Genomic DNA, 17,967 nt, shown 5'->3' on the forward strand with positions numbered 1-17,967 from the left:
TCGGATATATAGTACACTTGTGTATATTATATATCAGGTGTTTCAGGAAAGGGGATCACTATTTTTTTTTTTTTCAAAATAGGGTTCTTGAGGTACAGAGAAGTTTTTTGCGGCATAGTAATACCTGTGCAGGCGGACGCCAAAAAACAGTGCAGTCATGTTAACTAGTAAAATGAGTAACTAAATTCTAATAGTTAACTTATTCAGCGTTACCGATAGGCACCTGATTGCAATTATAAATTTGTAGCTCCCTGTTAGTGACATACATATCATTTTCTTATAATTTCGAAAACACGATTAGATTTGGCGCTCTGGCTCGACAAAATGCGGCTATTTCGAACAGTTACGTGCACTTTAGGGGGTTGCTTTGCCTGCATTCTTTTCGAAAGTGCGTGTACGTATATTGACACGATGTGGCCATATTTTGTCGTGCCACAGCGACGAAGATAATCGCGTTTTCGAAATTCTAAAAACTCATGTGTTTATTATAACAGCCGGCTACAAATCTCTCGTTGCAGTCAGGTGCCTAATTTAATAGTTAAAAAAGTTAGCTATTAGATTTTAGTTCACCACTCCAGTAGTTAACATGATTCGCCTGTTTTCTGACCGCCGACACTGTTATTACTGAGCCGCAAAAAGCTGCTTTTCACTTCAAAAACCCTATTTTTAAATATTAGTAATCACCTTCCCTGAAACACCTGGAATATAGAGCCCATCGCTTCACTGCTGCCATGTGACCGTGCTGGGTGCCGTAGTTTCTCCCCTTCTCCTCACGCGACCTATCCCTCTTTCTTTTCGTAGAAAGCGCTTCCCTCGCAGTTCCGAGTATTTGAAAGTGTTTGCTTCTCGATTACGGTGTGTGCGTGTAATATATACGTCCGGGAACTCAGAGTAGTTGCGTAATATTGTTTACTCTAGATCCATATTGCTGTTCGAGTTAAAGCACGCTGGTTGTTGCTCTTTTGATCCGGAGTCCATGGTAAAGTAGTGCCCCCTGGTGAGGCGCCTCCCACGCGTTTGTGCGCGAAAGAGTGGCCAGAGCCGAAAACGAAGCGACAGAAGAGCTGCGGAGGACGTAGTGGGAAACTAACTTGGTAGCTCGACGAATCCCCAGGCGCTTATTAGCGCGAAGTGCTGAGTCCGTTCCGCTCACCTCTGCGTAGCTGAAGCTTACGCCTCCCACACGCGCCGTTGTGCGATATGTTTCGTGAATGTCGTGGTAGTCGCTCGATGGAGAAGTTATAGGTGTCGCTACAGGAAAGACTGGGAAGAAATCGTATCCGTGTTCTTTCTGGTGCGTGCTGGAGCGGCAGGCCTTAGTACAAGCGCTTTCGAGAAGATACCGCGCGTGGTTATATAGCTGCTTGTTTGTTGCGCACTTTATGATTGTCTCTCGTTCTGATGCGGCGAAGGTAGCGCTACGTGTGCATACGAACCCGCTCCGTTGATGAGCAAGACAGCGAATTTGTTATGTGGATGCCAAGACAGGCGTCAGAACAATAGCTTCACCAGTTGCGTGTTACTGGCAGAACAATATTCTAAGGATGACGATTACATCGCACATAGGGTCATCGTTTCAATTTATACGCCCGTGTTAAGCATTTGGCTGTCGCGAGACAGAGAGATATGCCTGGATGTGTACGGTGATTCTTTCTGATTATACAAATCCTCGGCTATACCGCAGCAGCTTACACGGAACATTGTGGAACGAACGGTGCGCAAAAAACACTTAAATCAATCAGGCTGGCTGTTTACTCCTGCTTATGGCGTTCGGATGCAGATCATCAGGATGCGGGATGGATGAATGAATGAATGAATGAATGAATGAATGAATGAATGAATGAATGAATGAATGAAGTTTTATTGGCAGACGAAGGCCGGTTTTCGTAGTTGGGGTGTTGTGGAAGTAAGTGGGTTTAAATCCCTGCCGCGGTGGCCGCGTTTCGATCGAGGTTCACTATGCGCCGTTTCTTTCTCTCTTCCTCTTTTCGCTCCTCTCTCTTCCCTTGCCTCACGGCATGGTTCACGTGTCCACAGAGGTTGTTACTACGCCTTTCCTTTCTCCAAAACCATTTTACAGTGACGTCAGCGGGCTTTTGTTTGCAGACATAAAGGAGGAAGCGTGTGGGTAGCTCCGCTCTGCTATGCGTGCTTGTGTCGGAGGTAAATTTATATCTTCGTTCGCCCCGTCACCTGCACGGCCGATGCGTTGAGCGATGCGTTAAGTAGCCCTGGCGCCGTAAAACGGGAGGGGCTAAAGATAACTACGGGCCTTATTATTTTCTAACGGCCGCGCGTGCTCCGCAATTATTGAGCGTGGGGAGGAGGGTGGCTGCTGCTGCTCCCGGGCTTCCCTCTTTCCACCCGTTCGAGTGAGCGCGATCGATGCAACAACCGTTCGAGGTGTTCGCCCCCCTGCCTCGCGCTGAGGAAGAGGAGCTGTAAAAATATAATCGTAAAGAGGGGGAAAGGAATAAAAACGAGGCGGGGCTTTCTTGGAAGCGCGTCTACACGCGGGTGCTCTGTGTCTTGTTTGCGGCGGTGTCCTTTTTATTTTTCACCCCGCAGCATTCTCGGGAGTGCGGCGTCGCAATCTTTCCCTTTTCTTTCCTCGCCTTGTTTCGTGGGCGCCGCCTCCCTAGGCAGGTCGCGGGTCCGTGCCTCCCGTGAAAAGGAGCTGCGGGCCGGCCGCTCTTTGCTTTCCTGTCGCTCGCCACCACTTCCCGGGAGAGGCCGCTGCTGTAAAAGGGATTCGGGTACTCGGGACCGAAGAAAAGCGGACGGCAGATGAACAAGAGCGAAGGGACGGGGGGACAGGCGCCGGGAGCTGTCTTTTCCGTTCCATGTACAGCGGCTTGTACTTGTACACAGCCTATCAGGAGTCCCCGGGAAGGCTGAAAAAGGGGAGGTAGGGAGGGAGGGAGGTGTAGTGGGATTAAAAGAGGTACGAGGGGAGTTACCGGGAATAAGAGGTGCGGCGTGTCTGGAAAGCTGAAAGGGGGCTTCGTTTCTTCGGAATGGCGCGAAGAAATGTGGCGCGACGAAGATGGTCTTGCCGGAGGTTTTTTTGATGTACCTCTTACGTGTCCGTTCGTCGAGCAGCGGAATGCCTCCAAAAGAGGCGTTTCTTTTTTTTTTTTTTTCACCTCAATGAAGACTTACGGATCGTCATTCATTTATGTTCCAGTTGCGCTCGCAAGAAAGAAGAGGCCGTTGGCCCCGAATCTGTTCATCCCGACGCTTTCCTTGTATAGAAACGGGCGCAATTTAATTCGTTACCCTTCTCGAGAAACATGCTGCGCTGGGTTCGTCGAAGTGGGACTCGCTCATTCGATTTACGTCGGACTCTAAATGGATGAGGGGAAATCTTCATCCTCCTTTGTAGCGTGCAAGGATATGGCGTATGCACGGACAGGCGCTGCAAGACTTTAGCTTGTACCGAAAATAGCGGTAGGAGCGCCCTTCTTCTATCTGCTGTTGGAGGTTTTACTACTATCAGGTTATGCCTTTCCTGTTTGTGGCATCCCCCCCCCCCCCTTTCCCTTCTTTCCTGTAACATCTCCATAGATTGAGTGTAATGATGGGCTGCGCATCTTTTACGTCAGCCTTCGAATAAACTGCCTTTTTTTTCTCCACGGAATAAACGATAGCGTAGAGTTCTTGTGAAACAGCGCAACGGCACAAGGCCAGAGGAGAGGAAGGGACGATACACAGGGCTGTTTTACTAACAACAGAATGTTTATTCAGGAAGCCATGCTTATAAAGGCGCCAGCTACACTGAAAAACAGAAAAATACAAAGAACGGTGACAGATATCCCTCCGACCAGGCACGTATTTGATAACACAAGGCTAACACGTGTGCAAAAATTCATGTTCTTTCTTCAAGATAGCGACAGAAGGGGGGCTTACACACCTCTGACCCAGCTTCAAGATCTCAGACGCTTCGATAACTTCTCTGGTCTGTTTGTTCTCAGCGCTGTTTGTTAGTAAAAACAGCGCTGTGTATCGTCCCTCTCTTTCCTCTGGCCTTGTGCCGTTGCGCTGTTTCACAAGAAATCATGTCTGACCAACGTGCCCATCAGTTATTGTTGTATAGCGTAGAGGCAGACGGAAACCGCTGCACTCAAATTATTGGACTGCCAATTGAATATTTACCCGCCTAATTGATTGGCGTCGATTAATAAACACTTAAAGCGTTGTGACTGCCAATTGAATATTTACCCGCCTAATTGATCGGCGTCGATTAATGAACACTTGAAGCGTTGTGTTTGGTAAATAACTGTGGTGGTGTCTCGAGGAACTATTTTTATTGATTAGGACAGAGGAGGTGACGCATTTATATCAACGTGCGCGCTGTGCTGTGCTTTGTGTTCTGAAATCGCACTTTTTGCTGTGTTGCATGACGATGCTTCAAAAAGCACTTCCATTTGCACCCGCAGCTGGCTATGACACCCTTGACTGCGTCTGGAGCAACGCACAGCCGTTACACTTCTAAAGCATAGTTTTGAAATGCCCGCGTGCGGCACAAGGAAGGTGCGATTGGTCGCGCCACAGTATTCGTTCTATCACTCGCGCATTCCCGTTTCCTCTCCTGGATTTGGCTTTGCTGATGTATCGACATTTTATGTGTTCTACCTGGACGCAGTTTGAAGCCCTTCACGGCGCGAAACACTGCAGGCCTAAGGGTAAACACAGTGTCATGCATTCTGAATGCAACTGGCTTCAGATGGAACCATCTGGGATATAGTTCCATAAACCAGACACCAGTTTAGAACCAGTTAAGATTTTTTTGCTCATGGGTTGCGTAAGCTGTAGGTATATTGAAATGGAAAACAAATAAAAGTCAATGTCTACCTTTCGAGTCGCGACAGACGTGCTCGAAGTGCTCTTGGAACGGTACTTCTACAAATGTAAGTGGCTTCAAAAACTCTACTGCTGATTGGCATTTGCACGGCACTATTTCAACGCTCTGCCCTGCATGGTCCCTTCCCTGCGGTTCACCCAGGTTTGAATCCCGACCTCTTTGTCTTCTCACCCCCCTCCCCCCCGTCCCCCCTGTCGTGAGTGTTCGACGAGCTCGGAGAAGAACGACCCTTCAGACGGGTGGCTGAGAACAGAAAAGCATTTATTTTAGAAAGGGACGGGCGAGCTGGGGCTCGCCCTCCGACGGGCGCCGGGAGAGGAGGACGCGTCCGCTCTTTCACATTACTTGGCGCTCGGCTGTTACACTAGCCGGCGGCACACCACATCCCCCTCCGTTAGCCGATACCACGGCGATGCCCCCGAAACGGTCCGGCACAAAGACACTACGCCCGGAGCGAGTCACGGCAACTGGCGCCCTTGCAGCCGCAGCTTGAGTGCAGTGTGATGTCTCGGGCGGTGAGTTACTGCCGCGCTGCGGTCGAGCTCCCCCGTCGTCCTCTGTCGGCGACGCTCTTGGTGTTAATAGCCAGTCTTCATCGTCGTAGCCCAGGAAAGCGGGAGAAGGAGGCGGCGTCGTTCGACTCTGCGATGGCTTCCAGGAAACCAGCATCCGCCGATTGCGGCGCACGGTCCCGCGGCTTGTCTTTACCCAGTATGACCGTGGGGTCCCGGCTTGCTCTACTATTTCCCCCTCGCAGTCGAAGTCTCTCACCCAAACTTGGGTCTTGGGCGGGAGTACCGGCAGCTCTCTGGCGGCGTGTCGCGAGTTGAAATTTCGCCTCTGTTGCTCCTTGGTTTCGCGATCCTTAGCGGCTGCCTGCTTGCTCTCGCTACCCCGCTGTGCGAAGAGAGCGGGAAATGTCGGAACACGTGTGCGCAGCCGTCGTCCCATGAGCAGTTTCGAAGGGCTGAAGCCTGTTGGTCCCGGCGTGTCTCTGTAGGCCAGCAACGCAAGATAAGGATCTTCTGCCTTCTTCAGCAGGCGTTTTACTGTTTGCACCGCTCGCTCTGCTTCCCCGTTGGCCTGCGGATGTAAGGGGCTGCTCGTGATGTGGGTAAAACCGTACGTCTTCGCGAATTTCTTAAACTCCGAGCACGAAAACTGAGGGCCGTTGTCGGAAACCACAGTCACAGGAATTCCATGACGAGCGAAAAAGCTCTTGAGGTGGTTTATAACTGCGTCTGCTGTTGTGGAAGCTAGAAGCGCTATCTCCGGGTACCGAGAGTGGTAGTCCACACAGATGAGGTACGGCTTGCCACGAAGTTGAAAGAGATCTATGCCCACCATGTTCCAAGGCAGCTCGGGAATTGATGTTGGCAGGAGCGGCTCAGCATTTTGCTGGCGCGTTTTAGCGCAGATTTGACAGTTAGAGACGACTTGGCGGAGTTCACTGGATAACCCCGGCCACCACACAGACTGCCTGGCTCTGGCTCTGCAGCGCTCGATTCCTTGATGTCCCTCGTGTAGGCGAGCGAGAATTTCTCCTCTCATGGGTTGAGGGATAACCAAGCGTGTCCCATATAGCAAGTAGCCATCGTTTTGGGATAGACTTGCTTGGTGTTGCCAGAATGGTGACAAAGCAGCGGGAACTTTGCGTTTTTCCGGCCATCCATGCACGCAGTACCACCGAAGACGCTGGCAGATTTCGTCTTCGTTTTGTGCTTTCTTGATCGGATCGAAGGCGGAACTTTGAAGTCCGATGACAGCTCCCTTTACGTAGGCACTGACTTCGTCGCAGGTGAGCATTCCTGCTACCAGGTCGCTGGTTACGGGTGCCCTGGACAAAGTGTCGGCCGTTGCAAGGCTTTTCCCTGGCACGTATTGCACCGTATAGGTGAAGCGCATCAGGCGCATGCGGAAGCGTTGAATACGTGGCGGCAGCAAATCCAGAGAGGCCTTTCCCAGAAGGGTGATCAAAGGCTGATGGTCAGTCTGGAATGTTGCCGTGAGTCCACGGATGTATTCTTCAAAGCGTTCGGCTGCCCATGTCAGTGCCAAGGCTTCCTTTTCAACCTGAGCATAGCGCGTTTCTGCCGTTGTTAGGGATCTCGAGGCGTATGCAACTGGGCGTTCACATCCATCTGGCTGCGCTTGTAGCAGGACTGCACCCAAACCATGGGCTGATGCATCCGCTGACAGTGTTGTAGGGTAGTCTGGATGATACTTGGCTAAGCACTTCTCTGAACACAGGAGGTCTTTGATGCTCATGAACGCTACTTCCTGAGCAGGTCCCCAGGTCCACTCTGATGTCTTTTTGAGGAGGTCACGAAGCGGTGCAGTTTTCTCGGCCAGACATGGCAGAAACCTTGCCAAATGATTCACCATTCCCAAGATCCTCCGGACTCCCGCGACGTCTTTTGGCGGAGGAAGTGACTTGACTGCCTCGACTTTTTTAGGGTCGGGACGGATACCTCGGCGGTTTATGACGCATCCCAGGAAGGTCACCTCATTAACACTGAAAACACATTTCGTGCGGTTGAGGGTGAATCCCGATGAAGCGAGTCGCTTTAGCGTCGCGTCCAGGTTCTTGTCATGCTCCGCTTGGTCGCGGCCAAAAACTAGAATATCGTCCATGAGATTGACTACTCCAGTCAGTCCACTGAGAGTTTCGGACATTCGTTTTTGAAAGTATTCCGGCGCTGACGTGATACCGAAGGGAAGTCTGGTGAAACAGAACCGCCCTATCGGCGTGATAAAAGTAGTCAGCTCTTGGCATGCCGGAGAAAGAGGAATTTGGTGAAATCCCGAGTTGGCATCAAGTCGAGAAAATACTGTAGCCTCACCTAGCAGTGCGAGTGACTGTTCCACTGACGGAAGAGGAAACCTTTCTCTGAGGACCGATGAATTGAGGCGAGTGAAATCCACGCAGATTCGGACTCCTCCTGACGGCTTCACAACGGGAACGATTCCGGCACACCAGTCCGTAGGGCCTTCAACAGGACGAATAACCCCTTGCTCCCTCATCTTGTGTATTTCCTGCTCCACTGCTTTTCGTAGCGGTACAGGAATGCGCCTCGCTACAGTCACGGAGTACGGCACGGCTGTCGGCTCGAGACGAATGGTGTACTCGCCCGGCAACTGACCTAGTCCGCAGAAAAGTTGGGAGTAACGCTCCTCAATGCGTTCGCTTGCGCACAGGAACTTGACCAAGCCCAAAGCCTCTATAGCAGGTAATCCAAGGAGCGGGTGCTTGAGATGTTGAACGACGTAGATGACTTGGTCGGTACTTCGCTTCTTCCATTTGATAGTTGCGCCAAATTTTCCGACAACTTGAAGCGCTTTCCCCGTCGGTCCTGCCAAAGTTTCTTTTACCGGATGGAGATCTCTGGGAACTGCGGCAAAATTTGCAGGCACAACGGAGACTTGAGCCCCTGTGTCAATCTTGGCAACCAATGGAAATCCGTTAATGCCGACTTCGACGAGCCTGATGTCGTTCTGAGCAGTGGCTGGTTGATGGACAGCGCCGAGAAAAAGTGCTGAGGTTTCCTGCTCGAGTGTTGAGACTTCTTTAGAGGGAAACTTTCTGCAGACGCGAGCGTAATGTCCCTTACTTTTGCATCTTGAGCACTTTTCGGATTTAGCCGGACACGAAGGACGAGGGTGAGGCGTTCCCCCGCAGTAGCTGCAAGACTGGCTGCTCGTCTTCGCGAAACTGGCCGGTCGCGTGCGATTTTTTCCCTTGTGCTTTGCGCGGGCAACAGCATCCAAAGCAATGCCTTCCGTCTTGACCGATGGGCTTCCCTCCGCGGCTTGAAGTTGAAGTAGCTGCTGTTGATGATGCACTGTTTCCTTCTGTCGAGCCTTGGAGAGAGCTTTGACGAGGGTGAGGTCGGCATCCAGCTGCAACGCTTCTGACAGCCTTTTATCACGGAGGCCCAAGACAAAACGGTCGCGGATGAGTCGATCCCGCAGCTCGCCGTAATCGCACCTGTCCGCCATGTTGTACAGCACAGTGACGTATTGGTCAACCGTCTCTGTGGGCTCCTGTTCACGCCGGTTGAAGCACGCTGATTCGTAGACAACGTTCTTTGTCTGAACGAAGTGCGAATCGAACTTCTCCTTGACGAGGTCGTAGTTCTTTGAGTCTTCAGCGGAGAGCGAAAACGTGCTGAAGATTTGCCTGGCTTGGCGGCCCATCACGTAGAGCAGAGTCCGCACCTGCGTCTCCTGGTCTTGCCTGTTGAGACCGGATGCGTAGCGGTAGTCTTCGAACTCGAGAATCCAGGCTGGCCATTCCGACGCTCGGTCGAAAGTGAAAGCTGTGGGCGGCTTCAGCGCAAAGCCCGAACTCGCAGTTGCTTCTGCCATCACGGTTCTTTCCGACCGCTGAGGACGGCGAGAATCTCTTTAGCGAAGCCCTGACCCCGCTTCTGACACCATGTCGTGAGTGTTCGACGAGCTCGGAGAAGAACGACCCTTCAGACGGGTGCTGAGAACAGAAAAGCATTTATTTTAGAAAGGGACGGGCGAGCTGGGGCTCGCCCTCCGACGGGCGCCGGGAGAGGAGGACGCGTCCGCTCTTTCACATTACTTGGCGCTCGGCTGTTACACTAGCCGGCGGCACACCACACCCCCCTTTTTTTTTTTCCTTGCTGCGCGCAGGATGCAGGTCGCTTGCATACATTTGTGGTCATAAGCGTGCCGAGCTTTATGCGCTTTTAGGGCCGTTACATATAGCAAAAATTGCTTCAACAAAAAGTAACATTAAATGAAAAAAAAAAAAAAAAATGCGTCGGCCGGGAATCGAACCCGGGCCACCCGCGTGGCAGGCGAGTATTCTACCACTGAACCACCGACGCATTTTTTTTTTTTTTTTTTTTTTTTTTTTTCTTTCATGGTATTTATTTACATGGTTTTGTATACAAAGCATATATATACATATGTGTGTGTGCATATACACACACAAAAACAACTATTTACAGAGCACCTAGTTAGGCGCTAGGTGGCAGAAACATAATAGTAACATATTATAACTAAAAGGCCGGTAAAGATATACAGCGCATCAGGAGAGGAAACCAATCCGGTACAAAGTCCGATTTTTTGTAAATGTCCGTTACCTGCAGCAACATTCGGCTAAAGTGAATTCTGGGCGAAACAACAGGTTCAACGTTGCGATCTTGCATGCGTGTTTTCCAAAGACTATGAAGTCCAATCAGAAGAATCATATCATAAGGATTCGAGTCAGGTTGGGAAACAACAAGGTAGCGCACACTGTAGGAATTTAGGAGAAAATCTTTCTGTAGCGTCCTTTGCAACACATCCCAAAACAAAATCGCGTCTTTGCAGTCTATAAAACAATGTTCAATTGTTTCAGGCACATTGCACGAACCACCGACGCAGATGTATCGGGCTGTTGTCCAATGTCGACACATCGTTATTTCTTGGACTTGCGCCTTCGCTGAGATCTATATTTCACATTCGGGAAGTTGTAATCGCTTGGTGAATGGACTGTAAGCGCAAGCACATGCAAAGCTACTGTGCTATATCTTCTCTGGTGTTGAAGCCGAGGGAGGGCACGAACTGTCGGAACAAACAAAAAAAGAAAATGCGACCACAACATGCGGTTCAAGATTTATTGCGTACCCCCATTGACTGTTTAGGTGCACATTCCACGCTATTGTACTTAATACACAGTCACGATGACGAAAACAGCAGGCACAGAACTGTGCATGTAGATTTCCATGACTTATCCACATAGAGATTTTATTGTTGCCCAAAGTAATTATAACCAAATTCGACCCTGGAAGGCCGAGGTGCACTTGAAAGGCAGGAAGCATTCTACGGTAAAAGGGAAACGATGGCTCCAATTCCGGAGTCCGTGTTGTAGTAGTAGTAGTAAAAGACTTTTAATCGACCATAATTTACAGGCCGAGCATGTCGACCGCCTGGGCGACCAGAAGCCGCTGTTCTTCTTCCCCTTCAGCGCCAAGCCAGTCGAGCCAGGTGGTGATGGATAGAGAGGGTGGGGGGAAGGAACCCGACTGCTGAGCAGCCGGGCAATAGAAGAGGCAATGGGCCAGGTCCGCACAGGGGCAGTTGGGACAGGAAGGGTCCGATCGATAGCGATATAGGAAGAGGCGGGACGGGGTGATGACTGCATTCATCTGAATGTCCGTGTTCACATCGGTGAAAGTTCTGCAAACGCTCTCCGCACGTGCACGTACAGAGCGGGGCCGACGCCCATGTGTGTGTCTGGCCTTCGTGTTTGCATGGGCGGCGGTAGATGTGGCGCTGTATAGAAAACGGTGGGAGGAGATATGGCTTCGTGTTGGCGGTCCTCTCGGTCGGCGCGTTCGCGTGCGTGTCGTCGTCATTATGAAAGGAAACTGGTGTGCTCGCGCGTTTAGGACCTCCCTGCCGTGTGTTGTAGTCGTTGGCTGTCCGCAAAGACAAAACTCGCCTCGTCCGCGGCCTTGCCCCATATAGCGTGGCGGCGGTGAAAGGAATGGCCTGTGTGTGTTACGCGTCTGTGAAGGGTCAGGTCGGGCGCCGCAACGAAATGTATTTCCATTTCCCTTTCCTTCGCGGCTTTCTAGCGGGTTGTGCCAAACGTGTCGCGTTCTTACATTTACTTTGTTTTCAAAGCACCGACTCAAATGGGAATGCCTGCTGTCACTGTGTCTTGCTCTTCCCGTCGTTCTTTTTATCAAATACTGGAATCATGGAGGGAGGAGCTAGACCCCACCAGTTTACAAGCGAATTTGCTTTCTTTTGGGCTTTAAAAAGGATAAAACTCTGTTCACATACCAAGGAGCATACCAGTCTCAAAGCTGGAGTCATTCCATCACATGGTAATGTAATAGTATTCCCGTGGAAATTTTGGGTTGTTTCGTTCGGAGGGGCAGCTTTTGTCCTGACCGGTCTTGTGGCCTGCTTTCTGCGTCATTGGCTTCTCCCACTGTGAGAAGTGTGCTGGCGAATTTGCTTTGTGCGATAATGCTGTGAGGACTAAATATTCTTTTGCAAACGCACATGTAAGCCAATAGACTAATATGGAGGGTGTTTTTCGGAGTTAATTATAAAATAAAGGAAATCGGAGATTAGCGGAGTTTTCACTTGATACACATTTTTATCCACGTTTTCCGTCTTTTTTTTTTCCAATTCTCGTGTAGCGGTCGTCTTACGCATTGCCAAATTTTTGCTAACACAGTTGCCAGTGGCGACTCCAGGACATTCATGGTGGAGTTGGTGCGGAGAAGCACGAGGAGGGCAGGAGGGGGGGGGGGGCAGGAACGGGCCAGTGCAGTACATATGTGCATCCTCTAGAACGAAACAACACTCGCGCCTGCTTGCTCCTGCAAGAAGTCTGATTTTATAGAGTGCAGATATCGTCAAACGGTGGCTCGAACTCCTCGGTGTTGGAAGCAATTTGACCTTTACATTCGGGCCTATGATTTCAGTATGATCCGTCACCATACTGGAGTTCACTTGGACGATACTATCCCACTTGTAAGCCTTGGTATAGTAGTGCCAAAAGGTAACAGCTTATACCAACTATTTGGTACCTAGTCTCCATTCACATCAGATAAAGGCTTCACTTTTTTTAATCCGGGCTGGGAAGAGGTTCATAAACGTATTAGCCCCGGAAGAAGTTTACATGGCGGGAATTCTTGGCTGAATGGCCATAATTAACGGGCTTGGAGGTGATTGGGCTTGAGCCGCGGAGTGGGACACTCGAAGGCGACACGCTATGTAAATCTATTTCTAGTCATCGTCATTTGGTTCTTTGTCGGAGGATATCTCGCGTTCCCATGCTTGCGGTAAAATTCGCCTGGTGATCTTGAGGGATGCTTGCAGGTTAATGAAGTTGAGCAAGAATTCAAATTCATGTACATCGTAATTAAGTTTTGTATCGTATTCTACGTTAAAGTATAGACCTTTTTACGACTCTCGGGGAAAACCTGTTTTCTGGGCTGCGCGGAGAACGTGGGGGAGCTTAATCCTCAACTCTTTCCTACCATACGAGCACAGCTCAGTGCCCAGTATGGCGGCGCCCATGAACCTCTTTTTGAAAATGTCTATATGCGCCTTACTGCACTGTATATATGCGCCTTATGCACGCCAGTAACCTTGTTATAACCAAGCAAGCTTGCCAGCACGGCGCACCGACTGTGTACAACTAAGTTGCGTAAGAATATACACATTTTGTCGTTTGCTTCCGACGCGTGCGATTATGTAGCGAACAGCGCCAACGCGAGCGAGTTTTTTCCCGCTTTTGCTCTGGTGACGACGGTACATAAGAATAAGCACTGCTATCGCCCTCACCGCCACCTTGCATGCCCGCGCGTGCAAGCGATACGCTCGGGCGGAGGCAAGTAATTCGTAATATTCCTGGCTCCTGTAGCGAACGTTGAGACGGGTTAAAAAAAATAAATGAAAGCAATAACGGCGCGGGCGAACGTTCCGAGTACGAGCGTGCTCGTTTGCCGAGCCAGATAACGCTATATATATATATATATATATTAGGTGATCCGCTCGACAAGGTTTGTTAGCTGCCTAACGCTTTCACGTCGCTTCCTCTTTTCATTTTGGCATGACTGGACGAAGATGCCTGCCCGAATAAAGTGCTTTTCCGCGGGGCGAGCTAGCTTTTATGGCCGCGCGGCTCTGAATAATGCAGGAGCGAGGGCGCTGCTGTCGTCAGTTTGCCTTCTTCGCCGTGCTGCAGCGTGCGCCGCTTATATATTGCCACCGTACGAACCATTCAGTGGCGCCGTACCGCGGCCGAACTGTTTAAGCGGGGATTTGCCAAGCCTTGGGCACTCGAGGTGCTCGAGGAACGTCGTCTTCCTCGCTCGAGCTTCCTGCTGGCTGGCACGCCCACCTCGTCTACTTAGAACCTGGTCTCTTTCTTCAACCGTTTGTCGGTGACATATTTGGTGGAGCCGGCTGGGTAACGTCCCATGTACACTGACTCCGAAGACGCCTTTGAAGCCAGTCCCCAGGGCGTAGACACAACCCCCGTGCACAAAGCGAGCCGCCGCCTGCTAGGCCTACAGCCAGAGTTTAGCGGCCTGACAAAACCGTCAAGGAAGATGACAACAACCACAACAACCACTGGTAGCCAGACCACTCAACGTTTTGGAGCTGACGCTCCGTTCGTGCTCCACGCGCCCCGGTCACCGCCGACGTTCCACGGAGACAGGTTTGAAGACGTTGAAGATTGGCTGGCCAGTTTCGACCGTGTGGCAGCCTTCAACCAGTGGGACGGTGAGCGCAAGTTGAGGAATGTCTACTTCGCGCTAGAGGACTCGGCAAAGATCTGGTTCGAGAACCACGAGACCTCTTTTGCCACCTGGGAGGTTTTTCGCCGTGAGTTGCTGGCGACATTCGGCAACAGTGAAAGAAAAGAGAAGGCGGAAGTCGCTCTGCACTCCAGGTCGCAGCAGCCAAATGAGAGCGTCACCATGTTCGTTGAGGACATGATGCGTCTCTTCAATCGAGCCGACCCTGCTATGCCCGAGGCCAAGAAAGTGCGCCACCTAATGCGCGGCGTAAAGGAGCAGCTCTTTGCCGGACTGGTCCGTGACCCGCCAAGAACAGTGGCCGACTTCACAAGGGAGGCAACGGGTATCGAGCGCTCTCTGCAGGAGCGAGGCGCGCACTACGGACGTCAGGCTACCGTAGCAGCCGCTTCCCAGTACACGCCTACGTCGCTGCCCGCCGATGAGCTTCGGGAGCTTGTAAGAAGCCTCGTTCGCGAGGAACTGGCGAAACTTCGCCTTGAAGTTCCACAGGCCAGTGTCGCTGCCGTAACGGACGTGGTCCGTGACGAAATCCGACGAGCTGTGCAGCCGCCTCCCGCTCCACACCCGGCGCCGCCCTCCGTTATGACGTACAGCGAAGCACTACGAAGTCCTAGGCCAGCGATGCAAGCCTTTTCCCCCGTCGTTCCCGTGCCAGTACCATCCCTGCCAGTACCTGCCATGCCAGTACCACCCGTGCCGCAGGAGTACAGGCCCCCCATGAGCAAAGCGCACGTGTGGCGTACGCCAAACAATCGGCCGCTCTGTTACCACTGCGGGGAGCCCGGCCACATCCTCCGTCACTGCCCCTACCGCAGGATGGGCTTAAGGGGGTTTTCACCTGATGCACCTCGACCACGCTACGGTGAAAGACCACGGGATATCGAGATGTACCTGGCTGATAACGTGCAGTCCTCGACCCCGCAGCGACGCCAGTCCCGATCGCCATCCCCAAGGCGGTTCTCTTCGCCCGGCCGCCCGTCGTCCTCTGGCCAGTTCAGAGGCGCGTCCCCACATCGGGAAAACTGAAGACGGCGTCCTCCGGGGGTAGGGCCGCCGCTACTGGAACGTGTCAAGAGCCTCCACCCGAACATTCGCCGCGACGCTCCGATCAACGACGACGTGACCCGACGACATCAACGACGCGCTGTGACCGACTGGTTTCCGCCGAAATTCCGGTATCCGCCGACAACCATGACGTTACCGCACTCGTGGATACCGGCGCCGATTTTTCTGTCATGAGCAGTCGGTTAGCCACAGCCCTGAGGAAGGTTCTAACTCCTTGGTCCGGGCCGCAGATCCGGACAGCTGGTGGCCACGTCGTAACTCCGATTGGTGTCTGCACTTCGCGAATCCAGATCCGCGGTGTTACTTTCCCTGGTTGCTTTGCTGTGTTACCCGAGTGCTCCAAGGACCTCATACTCGGTTTGGATTTCCTTCAGGAGTACGGTGCCGTCATCAATCTTCAGGAGCTAATCGTGTCGTTTTCCACCCAAGGCCCTGTCGACGACGATACCGAGCCACGCAGGGCTAAGCTATGCGTCTGTGACGACCAGGTACTAATCCCGTCAAGAGCCAGCATGTTTGTTACCGTAGAGTGCGATAACAGCCCCAGCACTCGTGGCATCGCTGAAACCAACATCTCGCTGCTCCTTGGTCGGCAAGTCTGTGTAGCTCGCGGCATTATTGAATTGAACAGTGGGCGAACCGAACTTCTGGTGACCAATTTTGGTTCTCAACCTCAGTGTTTGCCTGGCAAAACAGCCATTGCGTATTTCGAAGAACTTTGTGAATTCGCGGGACAGCACGCGTTGTCCGAAATCCCGGCATCAGTGGAGGCACCGACCACTCCCATCAAGACCGACGTGAACCCGAACCTCCCCTCTCATCAGAAGCAATGCCTAGAGAGCATTATCGAATCTTTCCGCGACTGTTTTGCATCGACCTCTAAAGTTAGGCAGACTCCGCTCACAAAGCATCGCATTATTGTTGACGCAAACCAGCCACCGTTATACCAGCCGCCTTATCGGGTCTCTTCGAAGGAACGTGACGCTATTCGCCGACAAGTTCAAGAAATGCTTCAGGACGACGTGATACAGCCGTCGACGAGCCCGTGGGCATCGCCTGTTGTTCTTGTGGCGAAGAAGGATGGAACCCTACGGTTCTGTGTTGATTACAGGCGTCTAAACAAAGTCACCAAAAAGGACGTTTATCCTCTGCCGCGGATTGATGACTCCCTGGACCGGCTACGCCACGCCACGTATTTCTCGTCACTAGATTTACGTAGTGGCTATTGGCAGATCGAGGTGGATGAGCGCGACCGAGAAAAGACCGCCTTTATTACACCGGATGGTCTGTACGAATTCCGGGTGCTCCCTTTCGGACTGTGCTCGGCTCCTGCCACCTTCCAGCGGATGATGGACACCGTGCTTGCCGACCTAAAATGGCAGTCTTGCCTCGTCTACCTGGATGACGTTGTCATCTTCTCCGCTACGTTCGAAGAGCACCTGAGGCGCCTGCGCGCCGTGTTCGCCGCAATTCGTTCGGCCGGTCTTTCCCTCAAGCCCGAAAAGTGTCACTTCGCTTTCCAGGAGTTGAAGTTTCTGGGCCACATCGTGAGCGCTAAGGGAGTAAGCCCTGATCCCGATAAGACTGCCGCCGTCGCTGCTTTTCCCATGCCAACCGATAAGCGAAGTGTGCGCCGCTTTCTGGGCCTCTGCGCCTATTATCGGCGTTTTGTGCGAAACTTCTCCCAGATTGCTGAGCCCCTCATCCGCCTCACGAAAGATGCCGAACCGTTCTTCTGGGGCCAGGAGCAACAACAGGCCTTCGAAGACCTCCGCACTCGTCTGCAAAGTACGCCCATCCTTGGCCACTTCGACGAGTCAGCCGACACTGAACTGCACACAGACGCCAGCAACATCGGCCTCGGTGCGGTCCTTGTGCAGTGGCAGGATGGTCTCGAACGCGTAATCGCATACGCAAGCCGCACCTTGTCACGCTCGGAGGCGAACTATTCCACCACTGAAAAGGAATGCCTGGCAGTTGTGTGGGCAGTGACCAAATTTCGCCCGTACTTATACGGCCGCCCTTTTAGAGTCGTCAGTGATCACCATTCGCTGTGCTGGCTGGCGAACCTCAAAGATCCCTCGGGACGGCTTGCACGCTGGAGCCTTCGCCTTCAAGAATTCGACGTCACCATCGTCTATAAGTCCGGCAGGAAGCACAGTGATGCCGACTGTCTGTCTCGTGCTCCTGTTGAGGACAACGGAGCTGATCCCGACACCGATTTTGTTTTTCTCGGCGCCATCTCCACGTCCGTCCTCGCTCAACACCAAAGAGACGACATTGAACTACGGCCTCTCATTGAGTATCTTGAAGGAAGCGCTGAGTCTCCACCGCGAATCTTCTCACGTGGACTGTCGTCGTTCTGTTTGCGCGATGGCGTTCTGTATAAGAAAAACTACCACCCGACGGAAGCTGTCTATCTGCTCGTCGTACCCGCGGCCTTGCGCGACGAAGTCCTGCAGGCGTGCCATGATGACCCATCTTCTGGTCACCTGGGTTTTTCCCGCACTTTGGCGCGGATACGCCAGAAGTACTACTGGCCCAGGGTTGCTGCAGTTGTACAGCGTTACGTCAGAACTTGTCGCGAGTGCCAACGTCGCAAGACGCCACCGACGAAGCCAGCCGGACTGCTGCAGCCTATTGATCCGCCACAAGCCCCCTTCCACCAAGTTGGCATGGACTTACTCGGCCCATTTCCACAGTCCTCGCTGGGTAACCGCTACATTGTGG

The 17,967-nt window shown here is 52.1% G+C and overlaps 1 protein-coding gene and 1 non-coding gene across 4 annotated transcripts in view; one reads left to right on the plus strand and one right to left on the minus strand.

Annotated features, from left to right (window-relative positions):
- Positions 1-17,967, plus strand: part of mtd (TLD domain-containing protein mustard) — a 181,065-nt gene that overhangs the window by 45,684 nt on the left and 117,414 nt on the right. The gene's annotated exons all lie outside the window — the stretch shown is intronic.
- TRNAG-GCC (transfer RNA glycine (anticodon GCC)) lies at positions 9,653-9,723 on the minus strand. Its single transcript has one exon. It is a non-coding gene; the product is annotated as a tRNA-Gly (tRNA).

Source organism: Amblyomma mixtum, chromosome 1 (assembly GCF_055824585.1).
Source record: "Amblyomma mixtum isolate Tamu chromosome 1, ASM5582458v1, whole genome shotgun sequence".
Taxonomy (NCBI): Eukaryota; Metazoa; Arthropoda; class Arachnida; order Ixodida; family Ixodidae; genus Amblyomma; species Amblyomma mixtum.